Source organism: Phocoena sinus, chromosome 3, assembly GCF_008692025.1.
Source record: "Phocoena sinus isolate mPhoSin1 chromosome 3, mPhoSin1.pri, whole genome shotgun sequence".
NCBI classification, from domain to species: domain Eukaryota; kingdom Metazoa; phylum Chordata; class Mammalia; order Artiodactyla; family Phocoenidae; genus Phocoena; species Phocoena sinus.
In genome coordinates this window covers 21462421-21483620 of record NC_045765.1, presented here as the reverse complement: position 1 = coordinate 21483620, position 21200 = coordinate 21462421, and the positions used below count along the sequence as shown (strand labels likewise).

General features: G+C 40.6%; 1 pseudogene; it reads right to left on the bottom strand.

The window, feature by feature from the left end:
• Window positions 1-322: 322 nt before the first annotated feature.
• On the bottom strand, window positions 323-21134 carry LOC116750996 (annotated as a pseudogene).
• Between the last annotated feature and the right edge of the window lie 66 nt (window positions 21135-21200).

The window sequence follows — 21200 nt, the reverse complement described above, 5'->3', positions numbered from 1 at the left end:
TGTTTTGTTGTTTATGTTTTCTCCCACCACAGAGTGTTAGTTCCAGGAGAGTAAAAGCTTTATTTTGTTCACTGCTGAAAGCAACAGCACCCAGAAAAGTACTGTACATATGAAGCCCTCAGTAAACACTAGCTGAATGAATGGTGCAAACTGTCACAAGGAAAAATACACCAAAACTTTCATTATAATAAAAAAATAGATAAATCTTTCTCTAGTGGCTTCCAGTCAAGTAATTGAAAACACCATATGCTATAATAAAAACGTAAGTAATTTATTAAAATTTGAAGGCAAAAACATAATTTTAAAAGATTTAGACCTATGTTAGGCGTGACAGAGTACGGATGCTTTCTTGAAATTAACAATCAGATCCAAGAGTATCACTTTCAGAATGTTCTAGTAGACTGAGTTTACTTTTAGTTGTCTTTGATGAAACAGTCACTATTCTACTGTCTTTCTTAACAGAAATGTGCTTTTTCGAAGGCTCACTTCTAATTGGCTTATTAACCAAAGAATTATTTTGCCCAGTTCCTTTGCTTTTCTGCTTTACAGGTGAGTCAGAGCAGGAATGCAGGTCCTTCCCAGGTTGTTTCTTAGCAGAGTAGTTTTGGGTATATTCACCTGCTTTGGTCATTTTCTCTGAAGAAGACCTGCTATTTCTAGATAATTCCTCTTCTTTTCTTTCACTTCCAGTTCCAGAAATGACGTCTGCTGAAGAAGAACATGTTCTAGCAATGAAATCTTCAAAAGACTCCTGCCGCTGCTCTGTGACTGGGACCCCCAGGTTGTCTTTGGAAGTTTCTAAGGCCTCCTGAGTAGACACTGGGACATGGAAGGAGTCGACAGGCAAAGGAATCCCAGCATCACCTGTAATTTTCTGAAACCCGGGGGAAAAACAAAAGACAAGACAAAAATTCAGTGATGAACAAAGCCAACCATGAAAAAGTAGAGCTGAAAACTTCAGTGTTACTCTGTGATCTTATTATTAACACAGTCAATATTCAGACGATTTCAGAGCCAGTGTTTTTCTAATTATATCTTGCCAAGTGATTCTCAGCTTAACCTAGCTATATCCAAGGCTATGTCCGCTCCATTTTCAGACTTTGGTGATTGGGGTAGTTATTACCCATTTCCTTTCCCTCACTAAAAATAAAACCCTATTCTGTAAGATAATTAATTTCTTTTCTATCCTCCAGGTACATGTAAACAGTATATAGTTTGTGACCAGACTGTGTTCTCAAGCTGTCAGTTCCCAAGACCAGTCTGAGATTGGTTGATGGGGGCTCCAAGTAAGGCTAGAGGAAAAGCTGACAGGTTTTCCCCTCCCATTCCCATAACCAGTGATTCACTGTCATATGTTACCTATTAGCTATGTCTGGATTACTTATTTTAAAAATTATATCAGTATGTGTACCTTCATTAGTGTTCCTTCATTGTTAGCTGACTGCATACAAATAGAAACCTAGATAAAATATGAATAGAATAGACATTTATACAATTTAAAATCTGGAATATTTTCTCTAATGTTTTCTTTCTTCATTAAGGATAGTTTGCTTTAACTCATAAATTTTCTAAAGAACTTCCAGTCTCCTTATTTACAACAATACAGTATCGTGGAATGGGCACACATTTACTAATCTCAGATTTGGAAAGGATTCCAGAATCTTCTAGCTCCTGAGCATGTAAACTATTAGAGACTGATCATTATTGTTTTCTCCCTGACTTGGTCATTTCCTTTTTGCTAATCACTCTTAGAATCCTTAAGTGCTGTCCTCTCCACTTACTTGGAGATTTTGCGTTAGTCCTGGGGCACTCTGCTTTGATTCTGATTTTTCTTCTTCAAGTGGCTTCTTTTCTTCTTTAGGTGGACTACTAACAGTAGAATTCATCTGGGGACGACCTAGTAAATGAAAATCTGACTGCTCTATACCAGCCATTGTGGCCAGCTGCCCAAGCCTGGACCAGAGGAGGAAAGGAGAAAAGACAAAGGTTATTATAATCACAGAAGAGCAGTTTAGATTTCCCCAGACCTACAATCATGAAATACTTCTAAAATCTTAAAAACTAACATCCTACTCCAGACTACAAGCCTCTCTCTCCCCCAAATTCTCAGCCCTTTCCAGATTCATCCTCTAGGAGACATCCCACTGTCTCACTAGCAGCTTCAACATGTACCATGCACCCCGTCCACTGCCAGTCACACCTCCATTCCCACACTTCTTTACCACCTTTCCTCCAGTTTCCAAGAATGTGTTTGCTCCTTCCTTCCCAACACCAACTCATTCACTGACAAAACACCACTCCATCAACTATCAATCTCCACTTCCCTCTTCCAGCAAAATTGCTCCCGGTTGAGAACCACTGACCTATATCTTCCCTGCAGATTAATAATAATTTTTATGTCTAAGGCAAAACTAACTTTAACTCAAACTTATCAAACAAGCAAAATAAGTGAAAGATAAGACAATTCTTATGCATTCCCGAATACTTTCAATGAAAACTGCTTTCAATTTAGTCCTTACAAAAAACTATACCTACTAATTACTCTGTCTACAGGTTACTCTTTTATACTGGGCTCCCCACTCTACCAAAGCAGGCTTCCCTATTTGCATTTCTTAAAAAATTTAATTCCTCAATTTAAAAAGTCAACTATATTACCTATAATTACACTAAATATGGCCACAGAAGTCATGAAAATTGCTCCAGTTCCTCAGCAAACTACCATTATAGTCGCAAAGAGAAGAACGCCATGAAGAGAAATGAACTAACCCAGCATCTTTAAGGAGATCCAAGAAAGCATGGAACTTGTGAAAAGAATTCTCAATGCTGCCCAAAACACCTGCATCATCCAGGATCATGCTTGTCAATGAGTGGGCATGAAGAGCTTCAGACAAACAGAAATTTATATTTCTTAACTGGGCATTTTCATGTTCCAGCTATAAAAGAAGACGGAAAATATCTGACATGATTTTTTCTCATTGTCATCAAAAGTAGTCTTGCCTAATTTCAAGGAACAAAACTAAAACACTCAAAATGTAATTAACCTAACTCTCCACCAGTAAATACAGAGACCATATCACATAATAACCAAAACCCACAGGCATCCAATAAAGTTTCTTATATAACGCTCAGGTGGTATATAAATAAACCAAAGTTACCGTTTTATTAATGATCTTTCACAAAAGATCACATTTCTAACTGGTTCAATTCATAACGGAGCCTCATTCCACATTAGAAAATTACCTGCTTTAAGTTTCCCTTAAATTAGAAAGTGAATTATAGAATCTCATCTGAACAAAACATATTACAACTCTGCTGAATGTTAAGAATTAACTTTAGTGAGCAAAATATCTAATGCTTACGTTTAAAAGTCCTAAATCATACCCAACCCAATTTATTAAATGTACGATCACCAATATTTTCTTTGGCTTCTTGAAAATACTCACCCCCGTGAACTCTTCCCCTTCCGCTCATCATCTATGCACTTTAAAGCCCCTATAAGCTCAACTCTAGTATTTCTCAGAAAGGCTGTTAATGTTCATGATGCCCCTTTTGCCTTACATGAGCAGGTGCTCAACGTTTATTGAATGAGTGTCCACCAATCCAATGGATGTACTTTCAAAAATTCCTCCCTACACTCACCCTGTGATAAATTATATTTAGATAGAACTTTTTAGATTATGCCCTGCTTTCATGCACATTACCTAATGTAATTCTCATGGTATATATGTATATATGGGTTTTTTTTTTTTGGTTTTTTTTTTGCGGTATGCGGACCTCTCACTGCTGTGGCCTCTCCCGCTGCAGAGCACAGGCTCCGGACACGCGGGCCCAGCTGCTGCACGGCACGCGGGATCCTCCCGACCGGGGTACGAACCCGCGTCCCCTGCATCGGCAGGCGGACTCCCAACTACTGCGTCACCAGGGAAGCCCCCTCATGGTATATATTTTTATCTTTCATTGCATTCTTAGAAGTTTTCCAACATCTTAAATTTATTTAAATGATTCACTTTGCTAATTCACTGCCAGGACAGTCTCATCATGTCTTTTATGTTACTGTATATACAATATATGCACAAAAAGTGCCTTCTTGAACAAAGAATCATGAACAGGAAATACGCTAATGTCATATAAAAGCACACACACACACACACAAAACCAGATTTTCACATTTTTAAAAACATGTTTTCTGGAATATAGATCATATGATCACTAAATACCAGTAAATGCAAAACTCCATATGATACAAACAATTTGCAACATATTACAGTTTTAAAGCTTACAAATTATATGTATATGGCTTAAAATCAAATCAAAATAAAACCAAAACACTCTCAAAAGCAGAAGAAGAAACTTGTTTACCTCACTGACTCATTTATCAGCCTTCAGTCTTTATTACTCTTTCCTCCTTTAACTGCTTTAGGCACCCCTCCAGGTTTTCCTAAACAAACAGAGTAAATGTTATAACTAATTTGTAGTATAATATCCAAAAGCCTTTCCAGCTATTGGTCTCATCAGGATTTAGGGGCAGAGCCAGAAGTGAACTCAGATTTTAGTCTGCTACTGGTAATATCATACCATGCTAGTGAAATGAATTATCAAAATCTATCAAATTAGCATAGTAAAGATTTATTTAAATTCCACTTTTTCCAACATAAATTTGTGGCAGCCCACCATAAAAGGCATATGCGTATAACATAGCAAGTCAGAAATAAGACCAAGAAAGAAAAATTCTATTTTTATTTGTGGGTCTCTTTATAGCAGGAAGTCCTATTAATGAACATGCTTAACATACCTGAATTGCATAACTGCAGATTCAAAAGCATGTTTTTAAAAAGTAATCACTTTTAAAGCAATTTACAGTCAAGCACTGTTCCTGGAGTTCCCTGGGTATCAAATAATCTAATCATCAAAACACTAAGAGGAGGCTTCCCTGCTGGCACAGTGGTTAAGAATCCGCCTGCCAGTGTAGGGGACACAGGTTCGAGCCCTAGGCCAGGAAGAACCCACATGCCGCGGAGCAACTAAGCCTGTGTGCCACGACTACTGAGCCTATACTCTAGAACCCACGTGCCACAACTACAAGCCTGTGCGCTAGAGCCTGTGCTCCGCAATAAGGGAAGCCATCACGCCGCAATGAAGAGTAGCCCCCGGCTCGACACAACTGGAGAAAGCCCCCGAGCAGCAACGAAGACCCAACGCGGCCCAAAATAAATAAATAAAATAAATTTATAACACAAAAAACCCTACGAGGAAAGGATGATCACTAACTCCATGTTATTTTACAGATGAGGGAAACAGAGGCAGAGAAGTAGAGTAAGTAGAGCAGCACAGCCAAGGTCACACCACTAAGTAGCAGAGCCACACTGTGGACTCAGGAAGCTGGGTGCCATTCCTGCTCACAGAGGTGGTAGTCTTCCCGTTCACCAAGGTCACTGAAATAAAATGAACACTGATAAACTCTATTAGGAGTTTTAGGAACTAAAACCCCCCTTGAAGTGGGGACACGGCTTGCAATAGGCAGAATTCTAACAGAGCCCCTAAGACTCCTACTTACTGAAGTACACAAACCTTCCACTTATCCAATCAAACTCTAAATCTAGGTGCTGTAGTGAAGGGATTTTGCAGATGGAATTAAGGTTCAAAATCAGTTGATTTTTTTAAGATAGGGAGATTATTCTAGGTGGATATGGCCTACTCAGGCACCCCATGAAAAGGACCTGAACTCTTCCTGAACTGAAGTACAAAAGGGACAAGAGGGAGACTCTCCATTGCTGGCTCTGAAGAAGTCCAATGCTGCAGCAGGGAAGGCAAGCGAGAGGCCTCTAGGAGCTGAGACTGTCCCCCGACTGACAGCCAGCAAGGAAATGGGGACCTCTGTCCTGCAACTGCAGAATCTGAATTATGCCAACAAGCCGAAGAAGCCTGGAGGCATTCTTTCCCAGAGCCTCTGGGCGCTAACACAGCCTGACTGACATCTAGATTTCAGCTCTGTGACCCACACAAACTATGGTGAACATCCAACGTCTGGGGCTCAATGTCTTACACTTACATTTCACGTGCTTTAACACTCTCAGGAGGGAACCCACATGTTCCCATGTGTATCTGAGCAGGAAACCCAGTCACACTGTGCCTGGACTTCTGACCTGCAGAACTGTGAGCTAGTCAAATAGGTACTGTTTTCAGTCAGTAAGAGTGTAGTGAAAGAATTAATATTCTACTCAACCTCCAGGTTCGTGAACAAAATAAATGACTGTCATTGTTTTAGGCCACTGTTTCGGGGTGGTTTCTTATGCAGCGATAAACAATCAGAATACCTATACTTATGAAAACAGTAAGGTATATTTATACCTTTTAACTGCTCTGAACAATCACTTAAAGAATGAGGAACTCTACTATATGCCATCATTGGGAGAGGAGCTGGTATCACTTTCTGGAGAGTAGCTCTTGGTACCTAACAACAATCCTACATCAGGAGTTTACCGTAAGGAAATCAAAGATGTAGGCAAAGATTTATCTACCAACATGATGTCATAAGATTGTTTATAACCAAACCCTAGAAGAAAGCTAAGAGCCTCCAAATTGGGACTGGTTTAAACAAAAACAGCTCACCGTCTGAAGGAATGCGCTATGAAGCCACTAAGAAAAGAATGACAACGGGTCTCAACCAGAGTTAATGAATGGGCTTCAGGAGTTCTACATTCAAAATGTATCTGTGCGTTTTTCCTGGGAAACGGTGCATAAGCTTAATCAAATTCTCTGATGTAGAAGAGTATGTAGTGACATGGCAAAATATTTTTCATACTTCTTTAGGACAAAAGAGCAGATTAGGTGTGTGTACATGCAGAGGTGGCTTCTACTTCCTTCAAGAAGCTGTTCATTGTTTTCAAAAATTTACTCAATGAACATATATTTTTATATTCAGATCATGTTTAAAAAACTGACAGTCTAAGAACTTCAAATTCTTTAATGTTTCATTACTAAAGCCAGCCAAGTTTTCAATGGGGAAAAAGGGGAAAAATTGCAAAATTCCTCTACTTTCAATATAATGGTTCAATAAATCTTCTAAAACCGATTTTAAAGAAATTCTAAACAAATAATCAAACAAACAAAAAACCCTCACCACAGTCAGAGGAAAGTAGAGTAAAACATCCTGACTGGTTCTAAATAGCACATCAAAGTGCAATTACATGGAAGAGTTTCTCCCTCTAATGGAGGGAATTAGTACACAGTATTAAATTTTTGTGAAAAACTGTGTCCTCTTACTACAAAGTATTCATAATTCATGTCCCTTACATGGAAATATGGAACCAAAAAAGTTAGAAAGTAAAATTGCTTGATATTCTATGACTTAAGTAAACTAATGATAAGGCTTTGGAATAATTTTCCTTCCTGTCATCTGCTCTCCTTCCTCCCTTCTGTACACCGGCTAGGGTGATTTTTCTGGGACAAAGCTCCCATCGTATTGGATATCAAATTTTATGTTCACCTTTTCTCCATTTAACATTGAAATCAATCATTTCTCATATAATCAGGGGATTCATAACCTTGATTTTTTTTTGTGGGCTACAAAATATTCCACTGAGTGGGTTTACTGGTTAACCACTTTACACATTTAAATTCTTTCCAACTTTTCAATATTATCAGACAAAATAACCATTTTTATGCATGAAGGCTTTTTTCCATATTGAGAATAACGTTCTTGCAATAAATCTATAAAAATGAGTTTGACGTCAAAGCAAATGCACATTTGTAAGGCTCTGAGGTACCTATCTCCAAACTTCTTTCCAAAAGATGTCTGAGATTTTATACTGCCATCCATCAGCAATGTGTCACTTGGTATATAACCTCTACTATAACTGTTGGCTTATTTCCTCACTTAGAGTGCCAGTTATCTGAAGATAGGGGGTGTATTTTATTAAGTGTTTATCCCCAGCACCTGTGCCTAGCACAACGTAGACGGTCAATAAATAATTGCTTAATAAGGAAAATCCCTGCCAATACAAGATGTACGTGTGTGAAAGACAGACTGTGTGTTTTTCTCTAACTGGATAGATGAAAACTTGTCATCTTCTTTAATGTGCAATTTTTTTTCTTATAATTAGCAATTAAATTTCTCTTTTAGATTATATTGTAAAAATTCAGATTCTCTGAGGCAAATGGGCCTGGCACTACCCATTAGCTATATAACCTTGGACAAGTTCTATAACTCTAGGCCTCAACTTCCTCATCTATAAAATGGAGATAAGCTCCCACATCACAGAGCTCTTGTGAGGATTACATGAGTTAAAACACATACAAAATTAGAAGAGTGCTTGGTACACAGCATATGTTCAATTAAGGCTGAATGAATGAACATGTGAACGCAAGCAGTAGTGAAGGGCTTAAAATGAAATGTCTCATCCCACTCCCACATCCAGCACTCAAGAAGCGACCGATTCTTTACTCAGGCTTTTAATTGTAAAATACAATAATGTGTACTGAGAAGTGCTCAGGACAAAATTGTCAATGTGACAAATAAAAAACAATACTTACATAACCACTACTCGAATCTGAAAGTATTGATACTTGTCAGCATCTCAAACCGCCCCCCCCATATCCTTTTCTTATCACAATCTCCTTTCCTCATCACAATCTCCTTTCCTCTTCCAGGTTAAACACCATCCTCACTTCTTGACAATCATTTCCTTTAACCTGCATGCATCCCTAACAAAAGAGTTTAGTTTTGTCAACATCTAACTTTATGTAGAGGATCATAGTATATGAAGTCTTTTCTATCTTATTTCTTTCTCTGAACATTGGTTTAAAAAATTCATCCACATTGCTGCCTGTAGCTCTAGTTCATTCAATTTTATTGCTGGATAGTTTTCCCACTGTACGAATACACAAAATTTATTTAATTTTTGACTCTTAATGGACATTTGGTTTGTTTTCAGTTTGTGCTAATGCAAATCACGGCTAGGAATCCTGCTGTACCGGTTATTCCGGTGCATTTACACAGGGCGGGGGTGAGGGCTGCTGGCTCACAGGCTATTTATATACCTTCAGTTGATGGAGAGTGCTAAATGCTTTCCAAAGTAGTTGTGTCGATTTATACTCCAGTATAAACAGGGTAGAAGATTCCCATAGTACTCCAGGTCTACAATACCTGATACTATCACACTTTATTTATGTATTTGTCAAACTGATTGGCATGTAGTCTCATTGGTTTTGACTCACTTTTCTCTTATTACTTAATGAAGTCGTACACTTTTCTGTGTTTACTGGCTGTTTGGATTTCCTTTTGTATGACGTTTACGTCAACTATTGTTATTTTTTAATTATTACTTATTTATTTTTGGCTGTGTTGGGTCTTTGTTGCTGCGCGCAGGTTTTCTCTAGTTGCGGCGAGCAGAGGCTACTCTTCATTGCAGTGGCTTCTCTTGTCGTGGAGCACAGGATCTAGGCACGCAGGCTTCAGTAGTTGTGGCACATGGGCTCGGTAGTTGTGGCCTGCAGGCTCTAGAGCACAGGCTCTGTAGTTGTGGCGCACAGGCTTCGTTGCTCCGCGGCACATGGCATCTTCCCGGACCAGGGCTCAAACCCGTGTCCCCTGCCTTGGCAGGCAGATTCTTAACCACTGCGCCACCAGGGAGGTCCAACTATTGTTATTTTGAATTCTTCTCCATTTCCAAGTAATACTCTTACATGACTATTTTCTCACTAAATTGGAGGCATTATCTGTTCATTTTCTATTTTACTAAGTAAGGGTTTAGTTCCTTTACACTGTTTCCACACTGCTTAGTAAAGTTATGTCATCATTAGTTATTCCACTGCTCAGGATCTCTGACTTGTAGTGATATACTTAAAAACCTAAATTGTTGATCAACTATAAATTCTCTCAACGTCACGCTTTGTAAAATGAGGACATTCATACCATCTTTCCTTCTTTCTACCTCCTGTCTACCTTCCAAACCTAGCTTTTACATTGTCAAAGTTGAAATTTATATTCTGTTCTATGTGCAGTTAAGTCTTCTGTTATTTGAGAGTCAGTAGGGAGTAAGGTTTAAGAGAACAGGCAGAGAGCCTAAACTCAAAGCCTCGATCCAACCCTAAATTAGGTACAGCCTGGGCAAGTTCCTTCCCTGTTTTAGCTTCCTTTTCACAAAAGTGGGAATGAGGCTTCCCTGGTGGCGCGGTGGTTGAGAGTCCACCTGCCGATGCAGGGGACAGGATCGTGCCCCGGTCCGGGAAGATCCCACATGCCGCGGAGCGGCTGGGCCCATGAGCCATGGCCGCTGAGCCTGCACGTCCGGAGCCTGTGCTCCGCAACGGGAGAGGCCACAGCAGTGAGAGGCCCGCGTACCGAAAAAAAAAAAAAAAAAAAGTGGGAATGATATTAGCACCAACCTCATAAGGCTATTCAGAGGATTAAATGAGTTAATATATGCAAAAACACTTAGAGCCTAATATATACTAAGTACATACTTGTACACAGTACATTTCAGTACATACCAAGTTAATACAAATACGTACTAAGTATAGGTTAGTTATTTGTTATTACATGCAAGTTGACAATAAAACCTGCAAACCAAGACAGTATTGCCATTAGTACAATTAAATTAATATTGCCCACTGCAGATGTACTGTCTCTGTGTATAGACTACACCTCGTTCCATACTGTGTCAGTGTCACTGCCCTCGTGCAGGGTGACCACATACCCCAAGCCGCCTTGGGCTCTTCCAGTTTATACCTGTTGTCCTGATGTTACAGCATTAGAGCACCTCCTTACACTATTGAAGTGTTCTGGTGTGGACAACTAATTAGATAGGTGGTCATTACCCCTGTGTGTCACTGAAAAGCGGGACATCTATAGTGTCAAGTTTAAGTGGTTAAAAATCAACCATAGCTTAGTTTGCTTCAGGTTTATGTCCGTATAGCCTTTTCTCCTCTGGAGTTCAAGTTCCTTCTCCTCTTCCTCTCCCTCCTCCCTTCCAACAGTGCCTAATAGCTAGTAAGTACAATATGCCTCAAGGTGTTTCTAAGCTCTCAATCACACAATCAACAGAAGCCTCTCCACTCTAGACTAGCTGCTCTCTGCACTGAATCCCCTAGTACCCTACTTCTTGGTTTATTGCCTCATTTTGCTGGATTCTTTCTATAAATAGCTTAAGGTGTAGCACAGGAGGTCAATTTTTCCAATACCTTTGTGTACAAAGTATCTTCTTCAGCCTCCACTTATGACTGATAGTTTGGCTGGATACAAACCCCTAGGGTGAAAATTATGTGCCTGAAAAACTTTGGAGGTATCTTTCTAACGCCTTCCAGGATCCACAGTGCTGATGACAAGTATGATAAAGTCAGATTTTAACTTTTTTTTTCGGTGACCAGTACTTTTCTCTCTGGAATGGATGTATCCTCTCAGTATTTTATTGTACGTTAATTTATTTTTTCAGTATTTTAATGTTTCACAGTGAAGGGTGCCTAGGTATGAGTGTATTCCTGTTTATCTTGCTCAAAAATTGAGTATTTTCAATCTGAGGCCTGATGTCTACTTTCAGCTGTGGGGAATTTTGTTGCCCTTTGATAGCTTCCCTCCATTTTTTTTCTGGGTATGGAGTTTCTAATAGTAACGTGGGATCTCCCAGATGCAGCCTCTCTAACATATTGCTATCACGTTTTCCACTGTGTCTTTCTTTTTCATATACTGAGAAATTTTTTAAATTCCTACTGAATTTATTTCAGCAACCATATTTTCATTTTCAAGAGACCTCTCTTGCTTTCTGACCATTCTCTTTTTAATTAACACCCTAGTCTTATTTTATAGTTGCTAGCTCTTTTTAAATCTCTCTCAGGATACTAATTAGGGTTTTTTCTTAAATTATTTTGTTCCCTAAATTGTCCCTGGTCCTACCAGGATATGTTTTCACTCTTTTCCCCCTCTCTCATGTTGTAAGCTTTACTCAACTATCAGGCAAATGACAGTTATTTTCTATTTAAGAATGAGTGCAGAAAGCTCCCTGAAGTCAATGACTGATTGGTTTCTTATGCAGGAAAAAGCGGGGAGTAACTGTAATAGGATCTCCCCCAAACACAATTTTCTAGGGTGTAAAAACTCACACTAGCTGCCCTAGTTCGCCAGTTTCACTGTTTTCAAAATGAAAGCATCTCATTTCAGGAGTGTGAGGGCGGGGTTGGGAGTCCACTCCTCCAAGCACAACCCTTCAATGAGCTCCCCTATTTCAGTCACACTTTTAACTAACTCCACCCTCTCTCCTACATGGCCATCGGAGCATGGGCCTACTTCTGCAGGTGGGGTCAGAATCCTCCTCAGTTGCAGGTGGTCGCTGTGCATATTCTAGGCGATGCTTTTCCTCTGTTCTACTGCTTCAGTTTCACACTCTTCCACTTGTCTTCCGTCTTTCAAAACTATGTTGAAATCTCTTGATTGTTGTGGGCTTATATACTTAAACACTTTGATACCATCATTGTAGTGTCTCGTCAAAACGGAGAAGAGCTAAAAGGGTTCTCAGTGCCTTCTGAATCTGTTATTCTGTGGTCCCAGTGTTTAAACTTCTTGGTCTTCCCCAGTGTCTATCATTGCTTTTAGAAATACAATCTCCTGGTCTACTCGTGAAGGAAATGAATACAACACATCTAAAATGACAAGGAATGCAGGTAGATGCTCTAGGGTCTTCTCATACTCTGCCATTTACTAATAAACCACTACCTGCTACAAATTGTAGGTGCTCATTTATAAAACGAAAGGGGGTAACTCTACATGAACTATAGATTTCTCCTACTCTAACACTTCATAATTTTCTAAGTTCTTTTCTTAAAATTTCTCTATATTATCATTAATTTTAATTAAAAAAATAAAAATCTAACTTTCTCTTTTGAAAATCAAAGAGTTAATTCCCATCGTCTACAATAATGGGATAATTAGTTCTGAAACCGGTCAAGTTTCATACGAAAAGGAAATCATATTAAATAATTTTAAAAAATTAAACATGGAAAAAAAAAAAAAAAATTAAACATGGGCTTTGTAGCACAAAGACAAGGTCCCCCCCAAATGGTGTTCCTTTATTTACCAGAAATGTTCAGCTCTGCATTAAAGTTGAAATAAAATAAATATATTATTTTTGAGGTGCAAAAATTTCTTATGAAAATCAATTTTTCTTTTCTGTCCATACAAACAAAAGTATGCAATGACATTCGAGGTCAGGTTTATTTGGTAATAGAATGTAGCTTCTTGATATTTTTTATTTTAGGAAAGGAGAATATCGACATCAAAACTTTTTTCAACTTTACTTTTATTTAAAATGAGACCCTATTTTCCTCTTGTAAAAAGAGAGTTCAACTAGAACTGTCAATTTTCTCATCTGTAAAACAAGAGCACTGAATCAGCTGACTACATTCATTCAGAACTCAATTTCTTTACCTTATGATCACTAAGGTTCTCCCTAAATCTAATATCCTAAGGTTCTAAGGAAAGGAAAATATAGTACTAACGACATGTTTTGATTTTTATTTCTTAGAGTTCAAATGTCCACCATTCACCTTGGTCTAAGCTTAAGGAACCATTCAAGGGGATACAATGAAGATGGAAGGAGAAAACAGAACCCTCACACAAGCTGTGCAGGTTTTCAATCAGGCTTCCGTTTGAAAAATAATCTTCTCTATAGCTTTAAAGTGATAACTTTGTGCCTGCAATGCTTCTTGTTTCAAACTGATTTTCTCTGGCTCTTCCTGAACACTTTCTGAGGAATCATTGACCTCTTCGATTTCTGAGGAGGAAGGACTCTCTACTGTCACAGTCACAGGAAATTCTGATGGACCTGAGTGTCACAAGAAGAAGATAGGAAACCACAGAGTTGTTAAACTAAAGTGCAAAGAAAGAAGACAAGATTGTATAAAAGACAACACAAGCCAGATACCAAATATCCAAATATTAGAGGACATTTAACAAAAGTGATCTGAGGTATCATTATTTATAAACGTCTCTCACTGCTCCATGGTCTAAAAGAGGCAATGACTAAGTAAAATTACAGGAACTTATTTTTGCTGTGTTACTGTACAGACCTCTGTTGTACATGGTTAGGATTAGTAATGGGAATTGCCCATATTATTTTATTAAGTTTCTTTCACAGAAGCCAAGTGAAGATCCAAGGTAAACATTTTTTCTCAGATCAACTTTATACTGCAAATGAAAAATTTATTCCTCACCATCAGACACAAACAGTCTGGAAGAAAATGTAGTTTTACAGAGGAAAATACATCAGTAAAGGGACTGATAAAGAATCAGAAGAATAATCAGAAAGTCAACATATCTAAGCTGGGAATAATAGATGTTAGAATTTATAAAAGTAAATCACATACACATACATAGCTAAAACTGACCCATCAGAAATTTCATCTTCTCATCACCCTTAAGCCAAAACTAGGGTAACAGTAATACAATTCTCCCATCAAGATTCACTGCCACTGCAATGTTGTTCAACTGGACATTTCCAAACATTTAAAACCTGACCTGGCCACAACCCCATAAAAGTCTACAGATCATAAAGAAGTGTGCTGGGATTATATAACCACGCAGAAGACAAGTCACCAGGACATCATTCTGACAACAAGCAGCAAGCCCTGCAGCACAGGAAAACCCTAACAGGAGAACGAGGCGCACACCCCTCCCTCTGGGCATGCAAGGGCAGGACTGACACCCAAGATGCTCTTCTCTCAACCTCAGCAGTGGTGCCTTTCACAGAGCAACTATGCAGTCTCCCAGAACCACTAGGAAGGACAATCTGATACTGACAGTATTAGCTTGCCATGAGGCCATAAGCTAGGGAATGTGTGTGGCCTTGGTGAGAGAGCAGAGGTTTGGGAGATGTTGCTTTATATTGGCTTTCAGATCAGGAATTTGTACACATAGCCTGCAAACAACGTTTCTTGCAAACATATGAACGTTCTTGAGTATGAGAGCTCCATGTGAGGGGTCAGAAATGGCAGTCAAGTTCGTTTCACGGGTAACAGCTGATTTGCGGACTGGACAACAGGCTTCCTTGTTTACAGACAACCACAAGGCTGCCAGTTGTGTGCCAAATCCACACAACTACACCATTGCGTTGGGAGAGCGGCCAAACATGTTTTACATGATTTATTTCAGAGAGGGAAATGCTTCTTGTAAGACTCTGTCAGTTTAAAAAGCAAGAATGACCATCTACCTTTCCCAGTTCAAGCCCTTTATATCATAAATATGATAGCTACACACCAGCAACTGATTACATACATCACGAGCTCTGATGAATGGAAAGCCCCTAAAAAGATATCAACAAAACAAAGTTAGATCTTGATGTAAATACATCACCAGTTAAACCCAGTTAATACAACTATTTAGTATTATGTACAGTATCCATACAGAATTGTGTATAAAAATAAATAAGCTCAAAACAAGGACCTGGAGGGCTCTGCTATGGAGAAAACTGAACAGAATTCAGCCGACTGGCTTGGTAATAACTCTCTGAACTGCTGAGAGGCCCCTTCAGTTCCTATGTTCAGGATGCTTGAGATTTCAGTCTCACTTCTTTAAATGGTGATATTAATCATTCTCTAATTTACCACCCTGTATGAGGAGGATGGACCTGAGATTAAGTGTCTCAGGAAGAAGCTAGGAAACCACAGAGTTGTTAAACTCAAGTGCAAAGACTGGGGATTCAACACTATAGTTTATGCAACAGCAATTCACATCATCATTTGGTCAGATTCTTTCTACAAAACAAAAGATGCACTCACATGTATTAAAAGACAAAAATTAACTGCCATCTGTATCAATATGTTAATGTGCTTCAATCACATATGTTTTCATGAAAGTTTAAACATAAAATCACCTTTAAGATCTTGGCCATGTGATCTGCTCCCTGCCATGTCAAATTATACCCCGTGAAGTTTACTGTCTTAAGAGTGATAGAGTTCTTTATACCTTACAAGTAACTAAAAGGAAAAAAAAAAACCACACACACAATAAGATGAAGAGCCTATACATTTGTCAGTCTTGACTTATTTGCTTTTCTTGAGTCAATTGGAGGTTTACAGCCACATTCTTAAAATCATTAACTACAATCTTCCCAAACAGGTAATTGATGAACTGATGCATTCTAAAACTTGTCAGTAACAAAGTGTTATTCCAGTTTACAGCAACAGTTTAATTCTATTCAGTACTAAAATTGCAAACTTTCTTCCCAACCACTCAGTAAAGTACTACATACTTTTGAGACAAAGGAAAAAAAAGAAAAACCTAAAGAGCGTAAGACTTCCGATTTTCATTTCCAATGATACATGCCAATCTTGATGATCAATCAGCGATGTAAATGTCAACTATAAACCCAGTATTTTATTAGCTGCTATGCAGTATACTAGAGCAATAGAAGAGGGAGGACCTCAAACCCTCTGTTCCCTCAAATTGAAAGGCAGGCTTCCTTACCCCTTCAGACCACTACTGGACACAGGGAAGGCACACTAATGTTTCAGGACCCTAATCAAGAGTCACCTGCTTTGTGATTACTTCCATGACACACCCTCACCGACACCACTAAATTTGCTGCTCCTATGGGACATTATATGTATTTCCTATTTAAACACATACCACAGTGCATTATAATTATGATTGCAGATAGATGTTCTAACAATTTAAAGAGAATGATGACTTTTTTGCTTTTTTTTTTTTTTGCAGTACGCGGGCCTCTCACCGTTGTGTCCCCTCCCGTTGCGGAGCACAGGCTCCGGACGCACAGTCCCAGCAGCCACGCCTCACGGGCCCAACCGCCCTGCGGCATGCAGGATCCTCCCGGACCGGGGCACGAACCCACGTCCCCTGCATCGGAAGGCAGACTCCCAACCACTGCGCCACCAAGGAAGCTCAACTTTTTTGCTCTTTACATCTTGCTATTTCCCTTCCCATAATATTTCTTGAAGAGAAACCATAAAAATATAAACAAACACAAAAAACAGAAAATATACAAAACATGTGGTTTGTGGCTTAACACAAACTTAAATAAGATTAATTCTGACAGTATCCAGCATGACAAACTTCCATGGTACAAATGAGAATGGACCAGGGTTTGAGCAGGTACAGGAGACAATCCAGGCATGAACAACACCAAGAAAAGGTAGACGTGAAAAGGTAGACAGACATGGTGTGTAGGAAATCACGAGACCAGTCCGATGGGAAGAGACTTAAACAAGACTGAAACTCACTTTCTAAACCTCCATCTCCAACTGGAGAATTCACAAGACACAGGTGCACCAAAGAAGCCAATTATTCAATCCCTTTAATGGGGAGCAACAGTTTAAACTTTTATTGGTTTCGTTTGCCCCAAAAGCACCCCACAAGCAACTATCAAATGTTGGGAGGACACAATGAAGGCTGACCTTTGTTAACATAGTTAAGTTTCTCTCTCTCACAACTAGCCCACTTAGCTCCACGTTCCTTAGCGCACCCGACGCACTTACACAGCATTTATGAGCTTTACACAACTGCAAGGTCACATCTTTATTCCATATCGCAGGAACACGACTTCTGTAAACTTTATTTCTGTCACAACCTAAAGCAAAATTATTGTAAAATGAGTGGTTTAAACCATACATTTTATCATCATTAAAAAGCATCTAAATAAAAACAAAAGCATCTGCTCTGTGCTAAGGATTAGAAACGACTCCTGCCCTTAAAGCCTTCATTAAGGAGGGACATGTATAAACTCAAAATTTCAATCACATGAGATAAATAAATGTAACCTTTATACGCAGAGGCTCCTATGGAGGCAAAGAGTTATGTCTAAGTGATGGCTTCATGGTAACCCTGAAGTACAATCTAGAAAGATGAGGCTATGCAGAGTTGGAGGAGGAGGTGCATTAACTGCAGAGGGAACATCTGTGAAAACATACTCAAGCCTGACTCCTGCTGGGCACTGTAAATGCTGCAGCTGGGGATGACTACGGGCCAGGGGTCCAAGTACAGGTAGAGACAGAAATGAAAATAGAGATGTTGGCTGAAGCAAGCCTGGGAGAGAGCATGGCTTGTATCCCACAGGTGATGAGGCCTGGGGCTACCACTGGCTGAGTAAGGGTGCCTCCGCTGATTAGAAAAAGGCACCCCGCTGCTGAAGGACCAATTAGATTAAGGGAGTGATCACAAAAAGCTCCCCTTCTTCATGGCAAAGAACCCTATGAGGCTTGGCCAAACACAGTTCAGACTACACGCCTCTGTGCAGAGCACACGCTGGGCGGCTACTATGCACTAACTCTGCGTGGGCAAGCCATTAGCAGCATTATTTTAAGCACATCTTTTTATGGTAGAAGATCACTCAACATGAGTAGGCAGATGAACTTAGAGGAACTGAACCCAGGGGCCGCAAAACCACCCAGGAGTTTCTGCCAGTCTGGGCAAAATGTAATATGGATGAAGAAGCAAATTTAGGAGGAGGCCAAAATCTACAAGCTGGACCCACTGGATGGAAGACATAAAGAAAGTTCAGTGAAGGAACTCTGAAGAGAATGGGCTCTACAATAAATTTTTCTTACATTCAATGTAAAATATTAGGCAAAATTAAGTACCGTGGCCTTTCAGGTCCCTTCCAGCTCTAATTTCTTTTGATTTCTAACTTACCACTCTGGTTAAGTAAAGTTCCTTCAGAGGTACAGAACACTTCTTATACCTGAATGGGATGCAAAGAATAATCTGACTTCTCTTCACCAGGGGATGAGCTGAACTGTCGTTGCAGAAGAGATAACAGATGGTGTGAACCCCAGATCCTAGAAAAGGACCAGGCACAAGATAAGTGTTCAGCTTTTCGAAAACAAATGAACAATCATTTCCTCTCCTAGATCTTCACACCCTTCCTCTGCTGGCTACTTTCTCTCAGCTTATAAACATCCTCAAATATACCCACTTAAAAAACTCTCAGACCTATGATTCTTTGGATATTCTTGTGGATAACCTAAGTCTCTACCATGCCTTCAAACACCTGTCCTCCCAAAAGCCCACATCTGTACCTTGGGCCCAGACCTATCTACCAGGCCCCTCTAAAGCACTGAAGATGAAGTAAGATCCTCTCGCCACCCCCAATCCCTTTCTACTGTGCTCTGTGTCTCTCAAAAAGATGCAGCTGTAAACTGTCACCCACGCTTGCTGCCCTCCCTTTTCTAACTGGTCACCAGGCCTCACCCATTCTCTCTCATATCTGCAAAACCCAGTCCCACCTTTTATAACTTAAGTGGGACCCTTAGATTACAATTCACCCTGCATCCAATCAACTGCCTTCCACATGGAGGTCCAAGTGAGCCTCTAAACCAGAATTCCATTTCACTGTTCTTTGGTGTTTCCCGCAGCCTTCAGGATAAACATCCAAACTTCTGACAGGACAAACAAGGCGCCTTTCTGTTGGGCCCCACTAAGTTTTCACTATCAACTCTCATTTCTTTCCCAAACCCTGAGTTCCAGTCCTGTACATTAGTTTTGCCATATTTTCTTACATTTCTCAAACTTCAACACACACTGCTTTCTCCTGCCACCCCAGGAGCTTCTACATATCCTTAGAAAGGATGGCACTTCCTCCAAGAATCCTACCCTGAACTTTCCCTTCCAAGTTTCTGTGCTCTGCAAAGGGGAAAGATGGCGGGGAGGGATACATTAGGAGTTTGGCATTAACATATACACACGACTATATATAAAATAATCAACAAGGACCTACTGCATAGCACAGGGACCTCTACTCCATATCCTGTAACAAACTGTACAGGAAAAGAATCTGAAAAGGAATGGGTATATGTATAAGTGAATCACTTTACTGTACACCTGAAACTAACACAATATTGTAAATCAACTATCCTCCAATATAGAGTAAAAATTAAATTAAAGAAAAAAGAGATTCTGTGCTCTGTAGCAGCAGAAGTCACTTCTTCCAGAGCACTGACTCCTGTGCTTGTGTTTACTTGCTGCCCAGTAGAAGGGAAGATTACCTAGGGCAGGAGCATCGTCTCCAGCAGCCCTTGGTTCTGACAACTCATTCAAGTGCCAGGATACTTTACACACATAACCTGCTTAATTAATTCTAAGAACCCACAGAAAGAGTGGTTTTTAATGTCATTTTACAAGTGTGGGGATTGTAGTGCAAAAGAAACCTGTCCAGGCCACAGAGAGCATAAGCCCTGGAATTCAAACCCTAAGCTGCCTCGACACCGGTGCTTTTTCCACTATATATGATACACCTATTGAAAAAAATTTTTTTTCCTGAGCCCTGTTTGAATGGAAAGGAAATGAAGCTGGGATATATCCATTTCCTAATCGCTTTGGTGTGTACCAGGCAAAGTCATTCAACAGACCAGGTAACATCTGTGCAACAATTAACGATGCTCCAAACTGTGCTAAGCGTTCTACTTCGTAGTCTAGAAGCATTAACACAGTGCATCCTTGTAACCGCCACGGAGGCTGGGTCCTGTTAAGCCCATGCTACAGACGAGAACACTGAGACCTTGAAACCTTAAGGCACTCGGCCGGGGTCACCGAGCTGGCAGGAGTCCTAAGCCGCACGCCCCGTCTAGTGCACGCACACCCGGGCACTGGGCACCGCTTCTAGTGCCCACCCTCCACCTTTCACCATTTAAAACCCCGCTTCTCAGCGCCCACACGAGGGCCCCTGGAAGCGGGAAGTACAAACCTGTCTCGACAAGCCGTGGCTGGAAGAAGCTCTGGATACAGATGAGGGGCAGAGGGTGCTCAGGAGCGGCGCCCAGTCTACCCGCGGAGGCGGTCGGCGTTAAGTCCAGCAGGCCCTCCCTCAGGGAAGCCTGCACGGAGAGCAGAGGCACCGAGTCCTGCAGCGTGCACAGGTCCTCAGAGCGCGAGAAGGAGTCGGCCGCGCTGTCCGGGCGCAGCTTCACCGAGTGTTCACGGCCTGAGCGCGGCCTCGGGGACGCTGGACGCAGACAGGATGCCCACACCCGCCTGTGGGTCCCGGCTCGCCTCCCGGCCCCTCGGGCGCCCACCGCCCGGTGGCTGCGGCCCGGCGGCTGCGGCCCCGCATCGTGCGCAGGACCGGCGTCGCAGCCAGAAGACATAGGGCCACGGGCCCCAGCTAGGCCGGGCCCTCTATGCCGCGCTCCGGAGCCCACGCGCGGCCCGGTGTTGGCGCGGGCATTCAACGCACTCCCGAGCCGCGGGGTTTCGGTTTAAG